The 20,107-nt window shown below is 42.2% G+C and overlaps 1 pseudogene; it reads right to left on the bottom strand.

The window, feature by feature from the left end:
• Nucleotides 1–2,401: 2,401 nt before the first annotated feature.
• LOC144783309 (cytochrome P450 2G1-like) overlaps nt 2,402–20,107 on the bottom strand; it is a 327,078-nt pseudogene continuing 309,372 nt past the window's right edge.

Raw genomic sequence — 20,107 nt, 5'->3', positions numbered from 1 at the left:
AGGTACTATAGTCTACTAGCTCCGCGCTATTTCTGATACTACACGCAGATCACCAAAGACTCCGTAACAGACCTGCCAATTCACATAGTGCTACCGTGTGTCACATGATTTCAGCTCCCTCGACTTGGTCATGCGGCGAGGAGCTGATATCACATGGTTGCAGGAAAGATGAGTAGGAAACCACTGCAGAAAGTGGATTCCCAGTTCTTTTTTGGAGGTTCTAAACAGCTGATGCCCACTAAGTGGCGTGAAAACTCCCCAGTACCTTGGCAACCACCTCAGTGACGTTTTGCTTTTCTTGGAGGGGAGGGGGCATGTGGTATTTGTGGAGGGCAGAATTCCTCTTAAGAAGCACTAGGCACAAGACTTCGCCCACTCCAAAGCTCCACCCCTCCTCACTGGGTGACATATTTTTTACAGGTTACAGTTCTGCACTAAAGCAGGACCTTGGGTGCTATTAGAGTTGTTCTTCTTATCCACCAAACTTTTAGTATCCCAGTCTCACTTAGAGGCAGAGGCGGCTCCTCCGCTAATGCAGAGGAGGGTCGCCCCACTGCTATTTCAGCTGTGCAATAAAGAAATAGGAAATGATAATAAGAGGACGTTATTATCATTTTCCTTTTCCATGTGGGATTCAGGGCTGGGCTAGTTCTGTGATGCCAGAGCATGGGAGACGTGGTTGGCACTCCTCTAAGTGCACATGACAGTTTGGCCGGCACTCTAGGGCCTGCCAAACTGACATGCACACTTGGCATGTTCTCCATTAGACTGTGTTGTACTGCCCCGTGGAGAACATGCCTAATCTCCCCAGGCAGTGCCTGAGTGTTCAAACAGGATGCTCAGACAAATCACGGCGCTGCTCCTGCAGCCTCATGATTGGCTGGGAGAGCCTGGAAGCCTGAGTGCTTCCTGTGCTATAGTAGACCTGAAGAGGACAGAGAAGAGGCGGCGCGGCGGAGAAGATAAGTTTATTTTTTTAAATTTGTTTTTAATCCACCACCCTACTCCCCACCGCCCACGCCCCTTTTCCAAGCGAGCGGCCACTGCTGAGAGTTTAAGGCAGTGATTGGTTTCCACTAGCAGAAAGCCTAAAACACCAGCACAGAGGTTCAGTGTGTCAAAGAGAACGGGTCGGCCAACACTTTTTTTCCTGTTCACGATTTCCTAGAAGGGAAGTGTCCATGTACAGGAAGCAACACAATGGGCCCAACAAACAGGGAGAACACTTATTTCACATCAGAGCTGTTAATCACCGATTTGGGGGTTGTGTTTTCAAAAATTAACTTAGGCTGATCAGCAGCCCTGACACGGAGGGTGGCATTTCAGTTTTGCCAAAGTGCATCTAGCATAGAATGAGAAGCACTTTTATCAAAGTGATTCCCTACCACCTGGTGTGAATCTCTAAGCATGTCAGAGAGTTTTCACCTGGTCTGTGGAAGAAATGCCTCTGGTGGATTTCCAAGTGGATGATCAATCAAGTGTCAGACCATGCCACAGCCAGTGGCATAACACACAGCCGTGGTCCATACAGGTAACATTGGTGGGGCGGTGGGGGGATTTCAAGAGATGCTGCAGAGGGAAAATTAAATAAATAATTATTTTTCCCTCTGCATCATCCCTCAAAATCCCCCTTACCTGGCCCCACTGCCCCACCGCTGTTACCTGCATGGACCGCGGCTGTTTAAACAGGTCCCTGCAGCCCCCGCGGTACAAGGGGGTCAAGCTCCAGGAGGCCCCCCTCAGTAAAGTAATGGGTTGGAGTGCTCCTAAATGAGTTCGGAGGGGGCCCTTCCACGTGCCACAAGTTCAGTTAGGCCAGTGGATACACCACCACGACAAACAACGTTTGTTAAATGAGCACGCCTTTCTCTGAATTCTGACTACTATGGCGCCATCAACCAACTAACTAAGAATTTATGTTGTACTTTTTATTTTTATCTTCATATAAATTGGATGAAATAGAAGCAGTTGCCATACATTCGGGTATGGCGGTTTCAGATTATCTAAATAAATAGCCTTTTGGCCCAGGAACCAAATAAAGAAAGGGAATCAGTGAGAAAGAAAAACATTTTAGTTTTTGATGGTTTAAAGCGTAAGTCATGGGAAATCATACAATTTTGATTAAACACTAAAGGCTTGAATTAAAATAGTTTTTTGTGTCCACTATCATAAATGCACATACCAAACATAACATTTAACAATATTTTCTAGGATGTGACCCCTGTTTTTCAAAAGACAGAATGGGTTTGACAAAAATCGAAGTTAATTGGTGCAGCTCATGGAAAAATAGGTGGATCATTTCAATTCTATTCTATTTCATGCTTAATCTGATACAAATGCAGAGAATTCGGCTAATACAAACTGGAAAAGCGATTTTAAACTGCAAATAGTGAAAACAGGATCAAAACGATGCAGTCCTCAGACAGTCACAAAGAGCCACACTCACATTATGATTTCTTTAACGAGGAATAAATGACAACTTATAAGGGCGTGGTACATTTTCAATTCCACTTTCTAAGGGAGTGAGGTCAATGTCCTTAATGTCGATGGCAGATTTTAAATCAAAGTGCTGAAGGATAGTAGTGAGGAACAGGAAAAGCTCCATTCGTGCCAAGCCTTCTCCAAGACAATTCCGCTTGCCTGGAAAGAAAAAAAACTGAATCAGGGGACAGATAAGATAAAATATTGCTATTTTATGGAACTCATTGGGGATCCACAGTATTAAAATGAGAGATGGGAAATTACCCTCTCCCCAAATCTGTTTCTCCTTTTAATGAAAGCGATCTATGAAATAAAATGGTGATAACATATTTTCCAGCGACATTACGCACACGATCAAGCATTGACTACTGAGGTCACATATTTAAATACTAGTTGACAGGCTTGGTGTATGCAAGCATACACACATGCATGTATGCACGCACACACCCACACACACACCCACACACACACACACACACAATTACCCCCAACACACACACACTCTCTCTCCCCCTCTCTCTCTTTCTCACACACACTGGCCAAGAACTCCTCCCGGTAATCATATAACAAGAAAACACGCATCCTCTTCTTTTGCTCTCACCATATGGAAGAAAGTCGCTCTTTCCTTATAATTCTGAATTGGGACTTAACTCAATACTCTACTTCTTACAGGAGATCTTTCACCCAATGACCCCCAACCTCCTACCCCTCATACCATTTGCTGAGAAACTGTGTTCTCATTTCTCATATCATATAAAACTATGTAAATGTGTATTGTGTAAACTATGTTTGTGCTGTTGCAATGCTTTTTACGTAAAATGTATAAATGCACTACCATGTCAATACTATGAAGTTATACTATGCTTGAAAACACCTATACACACGTATGTAGCATGCACTATGTGAAGGTAAACACTAGTTCAATGTAAAATGCTCAACTACACCGACACAGGTTTGTGCTGTATAAATATCTCAAAACAAATAAAGATACAATGCAAATGTTTTCAGCACATGGTTGAATCCCCAAAAGATGTATGCTTTTCCAGTTTTAGTCGCTGTATAAGGATAGCAGCCTTCTCTATGAGCCAGAAAAATGAGTCTCCTTTGATTTCCATAGAGAAAAGTTTGCTCCTGTTACAGGAATATTGACATTGTTCTCATGACCTCGCCTTAGAATCAAAATACTAAGTGATATGCTTATATGTTCTATAAATTCGAGAGAAGGAGGTAGACTGATTTGGTTAAGACAACATGGCCTATCTTCTCATGAGTCAAAGTCAAGCTGTACAAGTGTTGTTGTAAGAAAATGTCCTTTTGTGTGGTCACTCCCCCTTCCACTTTTTGCTAAATTTGACTGCTGGGGTATGGACTTTGAACACTGGAGTGCTGCCATCTAGCACCCAGTGTATGTGCTCTGATCCTTAAAAACATGCAGAAGTGGCTAATCCCAAAGCCTGTAAGGTAAATGTCACTAGTGGACTACAGCACCTAAGGTGTCAACCCTAAAGTGACAATACAAAGCATGTCTCTGGGCAGTTACTTGCAGTTTTAGAATTGAAAATTTTACCTGGAAAAATAAACCTTTTGCCAGGCCTAAACCTTTGTTTTTTAATATATGTAAAGTCACCCCTGGTAGACCCTAAATGCCCATTGGGCAAGATGTATGGTATTTAAACAGTTGGACTTGTGTACTTAAGTTTTACATGTCCTGGCAGTCAAAGATGTCCAACATCATTTTGCCTTGTAACAAGGCTGACTCTCCCATAGAAAAGCAATAGGTTACTTTATAATACATAACTTTGGTTTGGGAATCGCTAGAATCATGGTTCAAGGACTGACCTTAATAGGAATTTACAATACAATCCTACTCTAAAGTCAGATTTTAAATTACAATTTTTGAAAACCCCTTTTCAGAAAGTTGGCATTTTGCTACCTAAAGCCTCTAGTAGACTTTTCACAGTTATTCTTAACTGTCACCTGGAAGCCTGCTGGCCTCCTGGAAGTAGGTGAGAATGCCTCCTAGGAAAGAGAACAAAAAGGCCTTGACTGGAAGGAGGTGTGACCTTCTCCTGAAAGGATGGCCTGGGTGATGTGCTGCCAACTCCACAAGCTTCAAAGGGGCATCCTCTGTCACAGACAAAAGTAAATCACCTAGGCCTGCCCCTGCACTATCCAAGTAGCCAGAGTGGCACCAATCCAATTGGAGGGAAAACCTGCTCGGGAATAGAGTAGTTCCTCATTTCCCTAGACACACTTCAGAAGTGTGCCCAGAGCACTGCCCAAGAGAGATTCTGCCATGTTGTATTTTGGCAGAACAAGTCACTGTGTATTGTTCAAAAACATACCCGCTGGAAATGGTGTCAAAGTGAGTATGAGTCCCCCTGGAAACGGATTACCTATTGAGCAAGGAATTTCTCCCACCCACAGTTTAGTGCCAATCTTAAAAGTGGGATCCCTGGCAACCTTCTTCAGGATACTGCTGGACCTGAGGAAGGACTACAACTGCTGAACCAATTGGACTCCAGAAAGAGGACTGTGCCTACTGTAACCTGTGGAGAGAGACCCCAAGGGCTGGACCTGCTCCTGTGTGAACTCAGGAGAGAAGAAAAAACTCCAAAGGCTAGATGGCAAGCCTCCTATCAAGCTCCAGGCATACAAAGCCGCAAATAGCCTACATCTTCAAGCGCTCAGTTGACCAGTACCCTTATAACCCTCCAAACCCCAGATCCCGTAGTAGCAACCCAAGAGCTGTGCAATAATATTGCCTCCTTCTTTCAGTCAAAAATGTTAGACATTTACTCTGCCTTGGAGCTGCAAAAATCTCTCATTAGTGGGTCTCCTGCTCTGGGATCTACGGACCTTGCTCCGGCTGAAACACTCCCTTTGGGAACCTTAGACTCTTTTCCCCCTCTTTCTCTGGAGGACTTGGATGATCACCTCAATAAAACTAAATCAGGTTCACCCCTGGATGTATGCCCGCTTAGGATCCTCAAACAGTGTAGGGATACTCTCCTGCCCCCCCTGGTTGACATAATGAATAGACCCATGAGGGATGGCCTCTTCCCCACCCAATGAAAAAACGCGGTGGTAAAACCTTTACTTAAAAAGGCCTCTCTGGATCCTGCGGTTCTAAACAATTTTAGGCCCATATCTCTGCTCCCTGCTCCAGCAAAGATGCTGGAAGCACATCTTAATAAACATCTTGCCGCATTTGTAGAGAGTTCGGGCTGTCTTGACTCCTCCCAACATGGTTTCAGGAGGGAACACAGCACCGAGTCGGCCCTCACCATAGTGCTGGATAATATCCGCACGCGTGTTGATGGGGGCCAGACCACCCTCCTGATCCTTTTGGGCCTTTGATACCCTCTCTCCCTCAGTGTTAACAGCTCGGCTGAGGGAGGTTGGGGTTCAGGGTTCAGCCTTAGATCTACTCACCTCTTTCCTCAGTCATCGAGTGCAAAGAGTGAAGTTGGGGGAGTATCTATCTCCGTCCCTGCCCGTGCAATGTGGGGTTCCTCAGGGGTCGGCGCTTAGCCCGACCCTATTTAACATCTATGTGACCCCACTTGCCAGGCTTATTAGATCATATGGGATGGAGATAGTATCCTATGCGGATGACACCCAGATCCTTGTCTCTCTCTCCCAGTCAGGTGTCCCGACTGCTTCCAATTTTAGATCTTGTATGGAGGCAGTAGGACAATGGATGATTCATAATTCATTAAAACTGAATGGGGAGAAGATGGAGGTGATGGTGTTTGGAGGGAATGATGACGTGTGGTCATCCTGCTGGTGGCCAGACTTATTAGGAGTTTGCCCCTCCCCTACCTCCTCTGCAAAAAATCTGGGGGTCATGATTGATCCTGCCCTCAACTTAGACAAACAGGTCAGTAGAACTATCTCTACCTGTTGGGGCATCATCCACATTCTGAGGAGAATCAGGCATTATCTATCTCTGCAGGCAAGAAAACAGCTTGCAGTTGCCCTCATTGGTTCCCGGCTGGACTACTGCAATGCGCTGTATATGGGACTTATTAAGAGTCTATTGCAGCGCTTGCAGGTAGTCCAGAACACTGCTGCCAGGTTTGTGCTGGACCTCCCCAAGCGTGCCTTGGCCACAGCGGCCAGAAAATTGCTACACTGGCTCCCTGTTGAGGACCGTATCCTTTTCAAGACCCTATGCATGACTTATAGGGCCCTTTCCAAAAACAGTTCCACTGGTGTAGGATCTATCCTGTCCCGCTATATGCCCTCCAGGGACTTGCGTTCCTCTAGTAGACTTCTCCTATCAGTCCCTCGAGTCAGAAGAGCTAAATGGGGTGGCAGGGCTTTCTCCACTTTGGCGCCCAAGGAGTGGAATGCACTTCCACTGGAACTAAGATCCCTACCTACTCTTCAGGCATTCAGAAGCGCTCTGAAGACGCATCTCTTTGTGCAGGCTTACCTGTAACGGTGTCATGCCTATGTTAATGATATGTTTTGTTAGGCGCCTTGATGCCTTCGGGTTATTGTCTGCGCGTTATAAATTTTATTCAAATCAAACTGGAATTGCCCTGGACTCCGCTGGTTACTTCTGGGAGGTTGAGTCCAAACTCCCCAAGGTGCATGTGTATTAAATGATTTTTTTATTCGCAAATGCTGCAATTAGCAAAAAAACTGCGTTTGCGGGTAAAAGATCGCTAAACGCGATGAATGAGAAATTTTCGCATCGCATTATTAAGGAATCGCTAATTATGCGATTCTCAATTTTGCGTAAGCAATTAAGTAAACGCAAATTGCGATTCCTTTTAATGCTATGTAACAAGCACCCAAGTTGTGCGATTTCTCCTTAAGAAATCGCAAATTACCACCAACTTCAATTTGGTGGTAATGCGCGATTTCTTTGAAAATGCACTTTTTGGCATTTTTCCAAAGTGCCATGTGGCGTACATACATGCCCTTAGGGCATGTACGTGTGCCATATGTGCAAACATGCTCATTTCAGGGGTGCATCAGGGTATACTTATGACACCATTGCACCCTTGAAATTATTCTCAATTTGTGATTCTCTAATTGCGAATCGCAAATTGAGAATGACTTCCCATTCATTCCTATGGGTCTCCTGGCCACTAGGAATGAATGGGAAGGTATTCATTAATTGCGATTTTGCAATTTGCTAACCGCAAGTAAGGAATACCAAGAAATTGCAAAATATTTGCGAATTTTTAAATACATCCTGTTTTGTGATTCTCAAATAGCGATTCTCAAAAAATCGCTATTTGAGAATCGCACTGACGGATTTTTGATACATATGCCCCCAAGTGGTTCCCACAAGGTCATGGACTCTTGGCTGGTGTTAGAGTGTACTCTTCCCCCTCAAGAACTGGCAACATAGAAACGCTTTCCAAAAAGAACCTAAGGCTAGAATTAGACCGGTATCAAGCAGCAGCCAAAACAATTACATTGCCTATCAGATTCAACAGGCTGGTTTCTAGTGTCTTCCAGTAAAGTTTCCAAGTCTGACCATAGGTGTATTTCACAGTGGTCGATGTCGAGAAGCATCTGACCACCATAGAGACCTCACTGGGCACAGACTTCAGGCTTCGTCTACTTAGAGCCTTCCCACTATTGAGAGCCTTCAGCTTGTTACCAAAGCAGAGGTTCTCATCTATGTCCTGCACTTCAGCCGGCATATGACAATGAACTTTCTTCAGATTCAGCCTGCAGCCCGACCCACCCACAACCTAGTCGATTATATTTTTCTCCAGAAAAACAACTTTTAGTGGGACAACCTGAACCCTATATTCCACCCGCACTCCATCAGAACTTTTGACCCTGTCTAACGTGTTCATACTGAGCCTTGCACTTGTTTAACTATAGAAAAATCTAATCCTTAAATATATATATATCTCTGGTTCCCTACATCTGATTTTTATTGTTTTGGTGTCAATTTGAAGATTAAATCTCTATTTTCATAAATTGGAATAGGATATTTATTGTGATATGTTTTCTAAACTGTTTTGGTACGGATAAATGTTTAACACTTTCTCCTAAGTTAAGACTGCCTGCTCTCTGCTACAGCTACCGAGGGTAGAGCTCAGGTTTATATTATTCAGACCTAACTGGATTTAGTAAGGAATAGTGCTATTATTACTTGAAGAGGACTACCGTCCATTTCAACACATACTCCACTTTCTTAGATTTGTCATGAGAATTACTGCATGCATCTTAACTTGTGGCACAGGCACAAGACGTGTGCATCTGACCAGTGTCTCTACTAATTCAACTTCATCAAGAGGGACCACTCACATGAAATCTGCTAAGTGTGAATGATAATGATATGAGATCTCGTGTGCCTGCTGTAAGGCTATTGAGGAAAAAGCTCAAGCACTGCTGGAGTGATCTGCTATGCCATACACCTTACCTGAGAGAAATGTGTTTTTTAGTTTATTGATGTGCTTGCTAATCGTGATATTTTGAACTTGGTCACACAATGTAAAAGTTTCCTGGAAACTGAACGTCTCTTTATCCCTCGAGCCTGCTATCACCCCTCACCTCCTGTGCTGTTTTGCGAAATCTGGTATATGCCCGACCACTGGACACTACAACTGCACAAGTCCCTGGCTGACTCGAATATGTCTTATTTGACACGTAGCTCCCTGCACACACCCAACCAGTTACCTAGGCAGAATTGTGCCTACCAGCAGAACCCATGCACAGGTTAAAGATCAGCTGTACTGCGGAGTCCAACTTTAAATATTTACAGAGACCTTTCAGAATTTTTCATTTGCAACCAGACACAGCACCTTCACTGCATACTAGCACATCTGTGTTATGTCAGTAATTTGTTGAAATGCACAGATGGTTCTCATGCATACCTGAGAGAGTTAGATTGTCCACACTGAAGTGATTTGAACATAACTTACTGTTGGGCTAGCTGAAACCTACAGGCACATGCATCAAAGGATTTTGCAATCGCAAAAATCAGCCATTTGCGATTGCAAAATCTACTTTTGGAATGCATGAAGGGTGAAGGCCCTCGCAATTTGAGAATTCGCAAATATTTGCGAATTCTCAGTTTGCGATTGCATTAAGGAATCGCATTTTGCGATTTCTTAAATGCAATGCATGAAACTTTAAAAAATTGCGATTTCGCAATTAGGGGGAGCAAATTACCATGAGGTTGAACCTCATGGTAATTTTCGAAAACTTTGAAAAATGCACTTTTGTGCATTTTTCAAAGTTTCATGTTGTGCACACCCATGCCCTAGGGGCATGGGTGTGCACAACATATGTGCACAGATTGATTTCAGGGGTGCAACAGGGTGTCCTGAAATCGCATTCTCAATTTGCGATTCGGTAATTGCTAATCGCAAATTGAGAATGTCTTCCCATTCATTCCAATGGGCCTCTACGCCCATAGGAATGAATGGGGAGGTATTCCCTAATTATTAAGAATATTAAGAAATCGCACATTTTTTTGCGATTTCTTGATGCATTGCATTTTGCGATTCCTTAATTGCAATTCCTTATTTTTCGCAATTAAGGAATCACAAAAAGCAATATTGATGCATGTGCCCCCTAATGCATTACCGAATCTTTCATTGTTAAGACGAGTCTTTGGTTCAATACAGTTATATCACTGGCTGGATACGATGGCCCAGATTTACAAACACTTTGCATTGGGTTTACATTCATTTTTTAATGCAAACCTGACGCAAGTCAGATAAACTCGATATACAAATAAATCTTATGAGTACAATGGCGGAATATATATCTAATATAAACAAAAAGTTAGATACCATGGCCAGTATTTCTAACATTATTAAAGAACAGATCCGACCCTGGGCAGCATCTCAGACATGTACCTGCCATCCTATATTGGAAAAACGTATGGATTTGCCAACAATACTTAAAGACATACTATTGGAATGCAAGCACGCCAACCAGTGCAACACTAGCATACCAATCAGATGTGATCTTATCTCTTTTGACCTTTGCAAGAGCACGCAAAAGAATGATCTAGCTGAAGCAAGAAAGAGCAATGCAGCGGAAAAAAATAAACAAAATAAACTGATAACCCCACTTGAAGATATAACGGACGAACCCAAAATAATAGGTGTAACTCCCTTTATGATACAACCCAATGATTCTAAATTGTTAGAAATAGAGCATTCTAATCAGGATGGGACAAGAAATCAAAACAACCCGAAAGGTCTAACCAAGCGGCAGAAAAAACGGGCAAGAAAAAACAGAAACCAGCAATCAATTTTTCCACCTACAAATAAGCAGACGCTGGATAATTTTCCTATCTTTAATCAGGCAAAAATAAAAGTAAAACGTGAACCTAATATCAAAGAGGGGAAACATCAGTCACCAATCAGGATCGAAAAAGAATGCAAATACTGGAAAACCCAGAAGAAGAGCAAAAACCACTAATCAAAAGCTCTAAGGACATGGCCCAAATGACAACATCAAAAAAATCTATGCATACAGAGGAGGTCGTCCTAGTTAAAACCCCAGGAGCCGGGAACTCCAGTAATATTGATCATTGGAGTTCGACGACCACCGCAAGCGGCGCTGACTGGAGCACAGACTGAAGGTCCAGCAATAATGTGCAATTAAATAAAACCACAGAGAGTTTGCAGTGTGAGCTGCAAAAAACTGAGTTCATCTCTCGTCAAAAAGGGCGTACTTCACATGAGGAAAAAAAGTACCCCATAAATGGGATCGAACAATGCAACAAACACGATCCAAGTATTCATGGACCCCATTGGATTGATGTTAAAGGTGCAGATGAAAATCAAAAAGCACCCCCATTTTTACTTTCTACTCCAAGTGATAATCCGACTGCAGGGAAAAGTAACCACAAGAACGACAGACAAGTAAGAATTAAGGCGGAAAAAATATTCATGATCAAATACAATTAACGATATTTACAGACAATAATGCTACGCAACAAAACACAGAAATAATAAACGTGGAAAGGACAGGACCCTGCTCCGAGATTGCCACAGCAGTTTGTCGGCTTCACTCAGAACAGGTCGGCCCAAAATGAACAGGCCGGGAAGTAAAGACCACGACCAGTATGTCATTCACGCAAACCCAAGGCAATGCATATAATCAAATAGCAAAATATCTGCATGCTAATGTAAAGGACCATGAAAATTACAAGTCAACGAAACCCTTATCAAATGAAAAAACACAGACTATCAGTGACCAAGCTACGGAGATGCAAACAGTAACAACGGGAAAGATACTTTTTATCCCCAATTACGAGCCTCAAGGCTCACAAGACTTTTTAAATCGAGGGAATATTCTCCAACTGACATCTGCAATCCCAAGCCTAAGCCACCTAACATCGGCCAATTTATTATCAATTGAATTTATCACTTTAGAGGACAATGTGGCCAAGGAAGGCACACTTGCAATCTGGAGGAACGTAGGAATAGTTAAAAGCATACTCACTGAAATAGTTAAATTTGAAGAGTGGGGAATTACTCTGAAAGAAGAAAAAAAAGGCCTATCTGTCACCCTTATTAAGAAGGTGCAGGAAAAGAGATGATTATAAAAGTCGAACCACACAGTCAGTACTTCAAGGTGCCAGGGGGGCTGAATCTCTAAATAGCAATTACCTGAGACAGATATCGGGTAGTAACGGTAACTGAACCCACTGCCAGGCGGGCGTGATCAAAGGAAACCTAATAAAATTGCTCTCCTGGAATATCCCAGGAGCAAAAAACATCTTAAACAATAGTAGAAAGACAGCTACCTGGGATTTATACGACATCATAGCACTGCAGGAAACGTGGTCAACAGAGCCAATTGGTGTGCCAGGCAGACTATCCTTTCATAAAAATGCGACACGTCCTCAGCGCTATGGGCGCGCAAGGGGGGGACTCTCGGTATACATATCCACTGCATTGACGATTAACACCTCGCAAATGGGCATATCGGCACCAGATATGCAAATCATTAAATTGGAAAGCATAATAAAAGGAAAAACGAGAACTATCATCCTAATTAACATATATGCCCACCCAAAAAAATCTGCTAAAAAAGAACTCTTTCAACGTGTTGTTAATGTGGTAACCAACACCCACCTTGATCAACCAAGTTGGGAGATCATTGTTACGGGCGACTTCAACACTAACCTCTTGCACCATCCGGAAGATGAGGACAACATCTCTGTAGCAAACGAACTGTGGGAGGTTGAACATCAAGAGATTCCATCAGTTAAAAAGACAGACAAAGTGGGTAGGCAGTTGATGTGGGACTTTGAATGTCTTGGACTACGTGTAATAAATAGAAGAGTCAACCATGATAAACCCCCCGCTACCACCTATATAGGCCCCAATGCAAGCTCGATCCTGGATTACACTTTAGTAACACTACCCCTGTTGAGTCTAATTAAAAAATGTCAAATAATTTGTTCATTAGACAGTGATCACTCAATGCAACACATTGAGATGAAACTGATCTCTTCTAGGTATGTAAAGGCACCAATAATAGCAGGTTTAACTTCAACAATGAACGTGAAGCGGTTAAGGTGGACAAGTAACACACTACCCCAAATAGCGCAGGATGCTAAGAAGCTATTTAAAACGTCAACTGAAGAAAGGGACCTGTGCTCAGTAACTGGGTCTGACTTTTTGGAATAACTACCGAGGGCCAGTATCAACATTAAAAGGAAGACCTCTCCTAAGACCGATTCCAAATTCAAAAAATCTATACTCTCTATGAAGAAACATCTGAAGAAGCTCACAAGACGAGCACAAGGTCAAAGGATAAACCTAAGTATCTGGCAAGAAATTCGAACAACAAGGAAATTATACAAAAAAATGGTTTGGATGGAAAAAAGGAACCAAGCCAATGACTTCTGGACTAAATTGTTGCATAACATAAAAAAATCAGACTCCAGGGCTTTTTGGATGCAAGTCAACTCTATGAACAGAATAGCACAACCTATAAGTATGACATGCATCACTGAAAATGATTGGGCCCAACATCTTGTCGACAGCCTTTCGATTAAATCATCGACACACCAGACCACAACCGCAACAACTGCATGTGAAACATCTAGTATAGCAGACCAGGAAAACATGGCTGATTTTAGCACCAACAACACGATCAATCGACAGGAAGGCATGGGTCAATCAATGTGGACAGATGACTGTCGACTACTACAGATAATTAAGAAAAGCAAGCAAGATAGTGCGCCAGGGCCGAATGGCATCCCGCAGGCAATCTACAAAGAGGACCCCAAGTTCTGGGCCTGTAAATTCAATCTTCTGTTTTGGTCAATAAGCAACTCAGGCCGAGTCCCAGAAAGCTGGAGAGGTGCTATTATTAATCCCATCTATAAAGGTGGGGACCGCAAGAACCCAACTAACTAACGCTTAATAGCCTTGATCGATGCAGAAGCAAAATAATACGCATCCCTGGTGCTAGCTGATCAAGCACATTGGTCGACATAAACAACAAAGTCCCGTTAAATCAGACAGGATTTCAACGCGGAACAGGCACAATGGCAAATGCAATGGCACTGTGCTTGATTGCTGAAAAAAGTTTACAAAACCATCAGGAACTTTACACTTGTTTCATTGACTTTAAGGCAGCCTTCGACCGTGTGAGCAGGAAACTACTATGGGCCAAACTGAAGCAGCAGGGCCTCCCAGACTCAATCTTAACGCCGATCATCGACCTGTACGCTAACACCTGGATGCAGGTAAAGATCGACAATGGACAGCGGTTAACCCGAAAGATCAGCACCTTTGATGGACTAAAGCAAGGCTGCATGTTGGCCCCCCATCTCTTTCATTAATGCATGGACGACTTGACATTAAGCCTTGACCAGACTAATGCACATCCACCGTGGCTAGGTAATCTTCATGTAACACATCTATCCTATGCCGATGATGTGGTTCTACTAAACCAGACAAGAATAGGCTTGCAACGTCTACTACAGGAATGGACCCGATATACTAAACAGAACTTGCTAGAAATAAATAGCACAAAAACAAAAACCATGGTTATAACTCGACGCCGCAAAGCATCACCAACTTTTACAATAGACAATGTTAAATTGGAAGTGGTGGAAAGTATCTCGGGATACAATTGGACAAGCGCCTAAATTTCTCTATGCATTTTAATAGCTTGGAAAAGAAGGGCACCGTCCTATTGCATACTTTTAGCAGCCTAGCGACAAAACTTAAAGGCCCTCTGGTCTCCCCCTTACTAACAGTAATGAAAGCCAAGTTACTCCCAACAATAGCTTATGGGAGTATATTACATCATGGCAAGAGTGCACAACTCCTGGACAAAGTACAAATGAAAATCTACAAACGTGTTTTTGCGCTACCAAGCAATGCATCACCCGCACAAGTAAGACTCGAACTTGGTTTGCAATCCCAGGTGCTGATGAAAATGTATGAGACTGTAAAATTTTGGTACGATGTTTGGATGAACCAGGAAATAGCGGTCCACCATGCTATGTGGGAAACAATACACAAGAGTCCCAACTCCCACTATGCTAAGTACCTCAAACTGTCTTTAGAGTCGACTGAGTTGGATGCACTCTGGGAAACCAAGCTTCCTGTACAATCTTTCAAACAGTTGGTAAAGAAGGCTGCCAACAGAGATTCGTTGTTCAACGATAAGTTAACTTTTTGTCAATGGAGCCACGCTTGGATGACAATTCAATCTTATAAAAAACCAGTACCGTCAGCCTACCCTGACCTTGCTTTCTCGCCATTCATCAAAGGTAAATACATCAATTTAAGGTTGGGTAGCTTCCCAATAAGTGCTGATCTACCAAAGTGGAAACCCCAAGATTGTGAGGAATGTGATCTATGTGGCGCAGGAAGACAAGACTTTATCCATCTGATTTGTATTTGCCCGGCTCTGATTCAGGAACGTCGGAGTTGGTTAATAACCAATTTTAAGGAATATGGAATACGCAACTGCCGGTCTGCGATTTTGTAATGGTTTTTATTACCTATACAATAAAGCTAACTAACTGACGCAAAGTCTTGTGGTGGAATTTACGATCCAGAGCAATTTGTAATTTGCATTGGATTATAACATAAAGAAAAGCATAGCTGCTCAATGCACTGCCATGCATTGCTTTTTGTCACAGTGAATTCCATGGGTGGTGCATAGCATTTTTCAGGCAACCAACCATGGGTTTTAGTGCAAATACCTTTCTACAAAGAATTGTAGTCAGGGATTTGTGTAAAAATCCTGCCTCATGTTGAAGCAGGCGTAACAAAGAAAAATGTTTTAATTTCCCTCTTTTTTCCTCTTTGCATATGTGCTGCATTCTACAGCACACATATAAAGTGAGAAATGCCTTAAAGCATATTTTTAACTGGCTGCAGTACAAAAACCTTTCTTCATACAATGCAGACAGGCCTGAACTATGGTGCAAGGGTTTCTGCACTGGAACATGGCAGGCCAAAGTGAGCCAGCCAGGAAAAGAACAGAGGAGCACCAAATTTTATTAGATATGGCACTAGTCTGCTCTCTCCTGTTCATGCAAAGCAATACAGCAACTTTACTTGCTGCCATGTGTTGCACGAATTGTACTTAAATATGACTTTATACATATTGTATGCAATTCTAGGGTAAATTGCATATGTGCAGTCTACCCTACGCCACTATTGAAGAGTATGCTTGAGATCTGTGTGAAACCGTTTGGTGGTTGAAGAAAATCCATTTACACTCACATTGCCCGTACCGTCCTGATTTTGCCTAGGGGTTTGCCAGGTGTAGGGGGAGCCCCCGCAGTCACTACCACTGCCGCAGGGGACAACACATCCTACAATCCTCTCCTAAAATTCACCTGTGGCAAATTCCATCAGGACAAAAGGTCGCATGCAGGCCGTGCCCGGGCAAAGCCCAGGCCAAGGGTGGGCCCATCTGCACCTGTCCGGGGCCGTACAAGGATGGACCGGGTCACCCCCTTTGGTCGCTTGCTAAATATCAACATGCCCATTATTAAGGTACGGTAACAGCTGGTTGCCTTTTATTTTTTGGGGATAAGAATTATTTAACTTTTGTACTGTTCCTTCTACATGGATAAGAGAAAACTTGTTAAAAATACTGAGGAGAAACCAACCAGTGGACTTAATTCTGTAAATGTAATTACTAATTACCTTACGAATGCAGTGGTCCTGATAGAAAATGAAATAATTAATGCCGAAGAGTGACTGGCCGCATGCTAACATGTAGAAAATGGTCCAATCGATAATGAAATCATGGAAAATCAAGGAAAGGAAAACTTGCCCCTGGATGGTAAACAATTATCGTACACCACAGCAAATTCATCCAAATGTATTCCCTCTGCATCATTTCAACATTAAGAAATACAAGAAATTTCTAATAGTCAGGATTTGTTATTTACTGCAAAAAAATACTAAACATCCTGATAAAGAGCCTCACCTGGGAACTGTACCAAAGAAGAGATTGAGATATATCAATTCACATATAACTAATGATAACTCCCTTGTTTGGTAACGGAACACAGAACAATCGGGACAAAACAACCAATAATAGAATGGAAGTACTTTTAGATAAGTTACTTGCAAAACTTGACTGTTTTGAAAGCAAAGTCTTTATACATCTTAATATGATCAAAGATAAGATAGCTATTCTTGAAAGTATGGGCAATACAGTATACGGTATAGCGGGAAGAGGCGCCTCAATCTGAAATTTACTCCCCACCCTTGCAGTACCAAATGGAGTATTAGATCTGCCTACTATTACAGCACCAAATGTTACTAAAAGTAGTACAAATTCTGTACCAGATCCACCTGACTGCCCCACGAAAATAGATAGATAACCATCATGACTCAGGAATTGGCAATCACTCCAATCAGAGGGACAGAATTAAGGCATTTGCCCAAATAAGGGGGGAGGTAGGAATAACTTACAATCCCTTAAAACAAGACGCTATGTGTACTTTAGATCCTATTACGTTGGATCTGCCTCCTGATGCCATTCCCTACATTATCGTTTTAAAGGGCGTTCGAAGACTGGAACAACAAGATAAAGAAAATTGGCTTCATAGAACAAGGTGATCCATTGGATGTCTGGTCATGGGTGTAATGCTAATTTCCTGAAACTTGAAATTCTCATGGTGAATAGAACACACTGGATAGGCCATGGTCGGAAGGTAAAAAATGGTAATTGCATTAGAGTGAATTTTTGAAACCCGACAGTGGTTTAATGCTTACCTAACAATTAACTGAGATCTTAAAAACAACCACGACTCAAGGGGAGGATTATGGCAGTACTCTTGGGCGATTTTCATAAACCACCGGAGCCCTCTTATAAACCACAGGGCTCTTACATTCCATCCTACTGTGAAAATCACCTCCTATTAAGTACTGTGAAAACAACTAATAGATTTGCCCCACTTTCAAACCTAGAGGAGCAAGACTGACTGTGGGAAAAACATGGGTAAAGTGATTTCAATAAATATCAGGGCAACAGGAGTGCACTACAAAGCTAACACCCATATGCATACTAACTAACAGTTCCTGGATTAGTCTGGAGTAAAAAATAAATTGGATAGTAAGAATTAGAAACTCATATATACTCCACAGATTTGGTATGTTTCTAGGAGACATGGCTCCCTGAACCATTTGTAATCAATAGCTATACTACAATTACATCTACAGCTAATCCATCAGCCCATGGGTGGAAGGTGTACCAACTCTCTCTACTTTCAATTGGCATTGTGACAGTATAACACACATGTATGGTTAGTTTTGATTAATTATTGTAATAACATATTTTGTAGCAATTGCAATGAGGTGGTAAAAAAGTTTGAAGGCATGTTAGAAACATTAACCAAAGAGCTTATGAATGATTTTATATATATCTGGGCCGGTGATTTTAATATTAACCCCTGTGCTTATTCACCCACCGGAATCTGCGTTTTTGTTGATGTTAGAGGCAATATGCAGGCTCATTTTCCACACAATAGATATGATGATGTTTAAATGAGCAGCTATGTAAATATAATTTAGAATTGTTGCAACAAAGTGATGTGAGAGGGACTAGCGCCCGACCGATATTTTATGGAAACAGAGGTAGTTCCTTTATAGACCATGGGGCATATTATCAAGAAGGGCGTTAAAATTATTGCCGCTTTAGCGGCAGGAAACTGCCCCTAAAGCGGCGATAATGGGCTTGAAAATATGCCGTTGAGAATTCCCATAGAAGCCCATGTTCACACCAGAACATGGGCTTCTATGGGAATTCACAAGGGCATATTATCAAGCCCATTATTGCCGCTTTAGTGGCAGTTTCCTGCCACTAAAGCGGCGATAATTGTAACACAGTTTCTTGATAATATGCCCCCATATTCTTCTCTTTATAAACGGTGCTAACCGCTTTTCTTCATTAAATGTAGAACCTACAAGCTTTAGTGCCATTTCCTTCTAAAGCTTAGCTTCTCATTACCTGATTGGCCAAACAAACTTGCCCGGATGGCAGTTCATATTGATATTGAAAAGAAAAATGGGATACGTTTAAAATGGACAGGGTGAAGCGAAGTAACCCTTCTTGGGAAGGTAGCAGAAAGTAATTAAGAATACTTTCAAATTTGCATCGACCCAGGGGTCACCCCTGAAAAGATAGCTAAAACATTACAACAGCTGTAGCAGAAAATTTAAAAAAAGGCTCTCTGGGGGGAAAAGAATGAGGCCCTAGGATGGTTCAGCCACTCTTGTACGCAAATACATCATAAGCTCAACAAAGTTTTACAACTTATTCCAAGAAACAGAGAGGAGATTAAGACACTAAAAGCAAGTGCAGGAATTGGTTGGTCTAGAACAACTGCAGACACTAGAGATAATACTTTGTTCTGGGATATAAATAACTCCCCGTTTTTTAAAGACACCACTGTTCCAGGGATTGAGTGCTTAGTATCTCCATTGGAATGGATAAACCATTTTAAATGTATATTCAATCCACCGACTGAACAAGCCCTTACTGCTAAGCATTTTTGCCCTGTCTTAGATCTAGTACCATTATGGGCTATAAGCTTAACCAAGGATGAATCCGATATTGAGAAATCATCATCTAAAAAAGTGCGGGCCCTGATGGCGTTCGTGTGGATGCTTTTAACCCATCCTCATGCAGGTGTTTAATGTTGAGACACAAGGCTCTATTCCCCCTTGCTGGACTGATTCAATATTAATCCCCACTTTTAAAAGGGGAGGCGGGGAAATCCTAAGTGAAATCGTCAATATCTCTCCTCGATTCTTCAGCTAAAGTATTAGGGAGGATTGTTTTCGAGAGGCTAAAATCGTGGATGATTGAAAACCATGTCCTAACAGACTCTCAATATGATTTTAAAAAACGACATAGGCACACAAGTAAAATCTCCACCTTCTGGTCAAAAAATATATACGGTAGCCAAGCAGGGCCATATGCTTTGCAGAACTTAGCAGTGTGTCTGACCTTATGAATCATAATAAACTCTGAAAACACTGGTGGAAATCGCTGCTCCAGAAGATATTGTATACTTTTATCCCAGATGTATGCTTCTTTAAAGGCTCATGTGAGATAGGATCAGAGGGAGAATGTACCTTAGGCATATAGGTCTAGCCAAACTCAAACTTAAAAAGCCAATCAAGGC

Source organism: Lissotriton helveticus, chromosome 9 (genome assembly GCF_964261635.1).
Source record: "Lissotriton helveticus chromosome 9, aLisHel1.1, whole genome shotgun sequence".
Classification (NCBI taxonomy): domain Eukaryota; kingdom Metazoa; phylum Chordata; class Amphibia; order Caudata; family Salamandridae; genus Lissotriton; species Lissotriton helveticus.
This window is presented reverse-complemented; position numbering and strand designations above follow the sequence as displayed.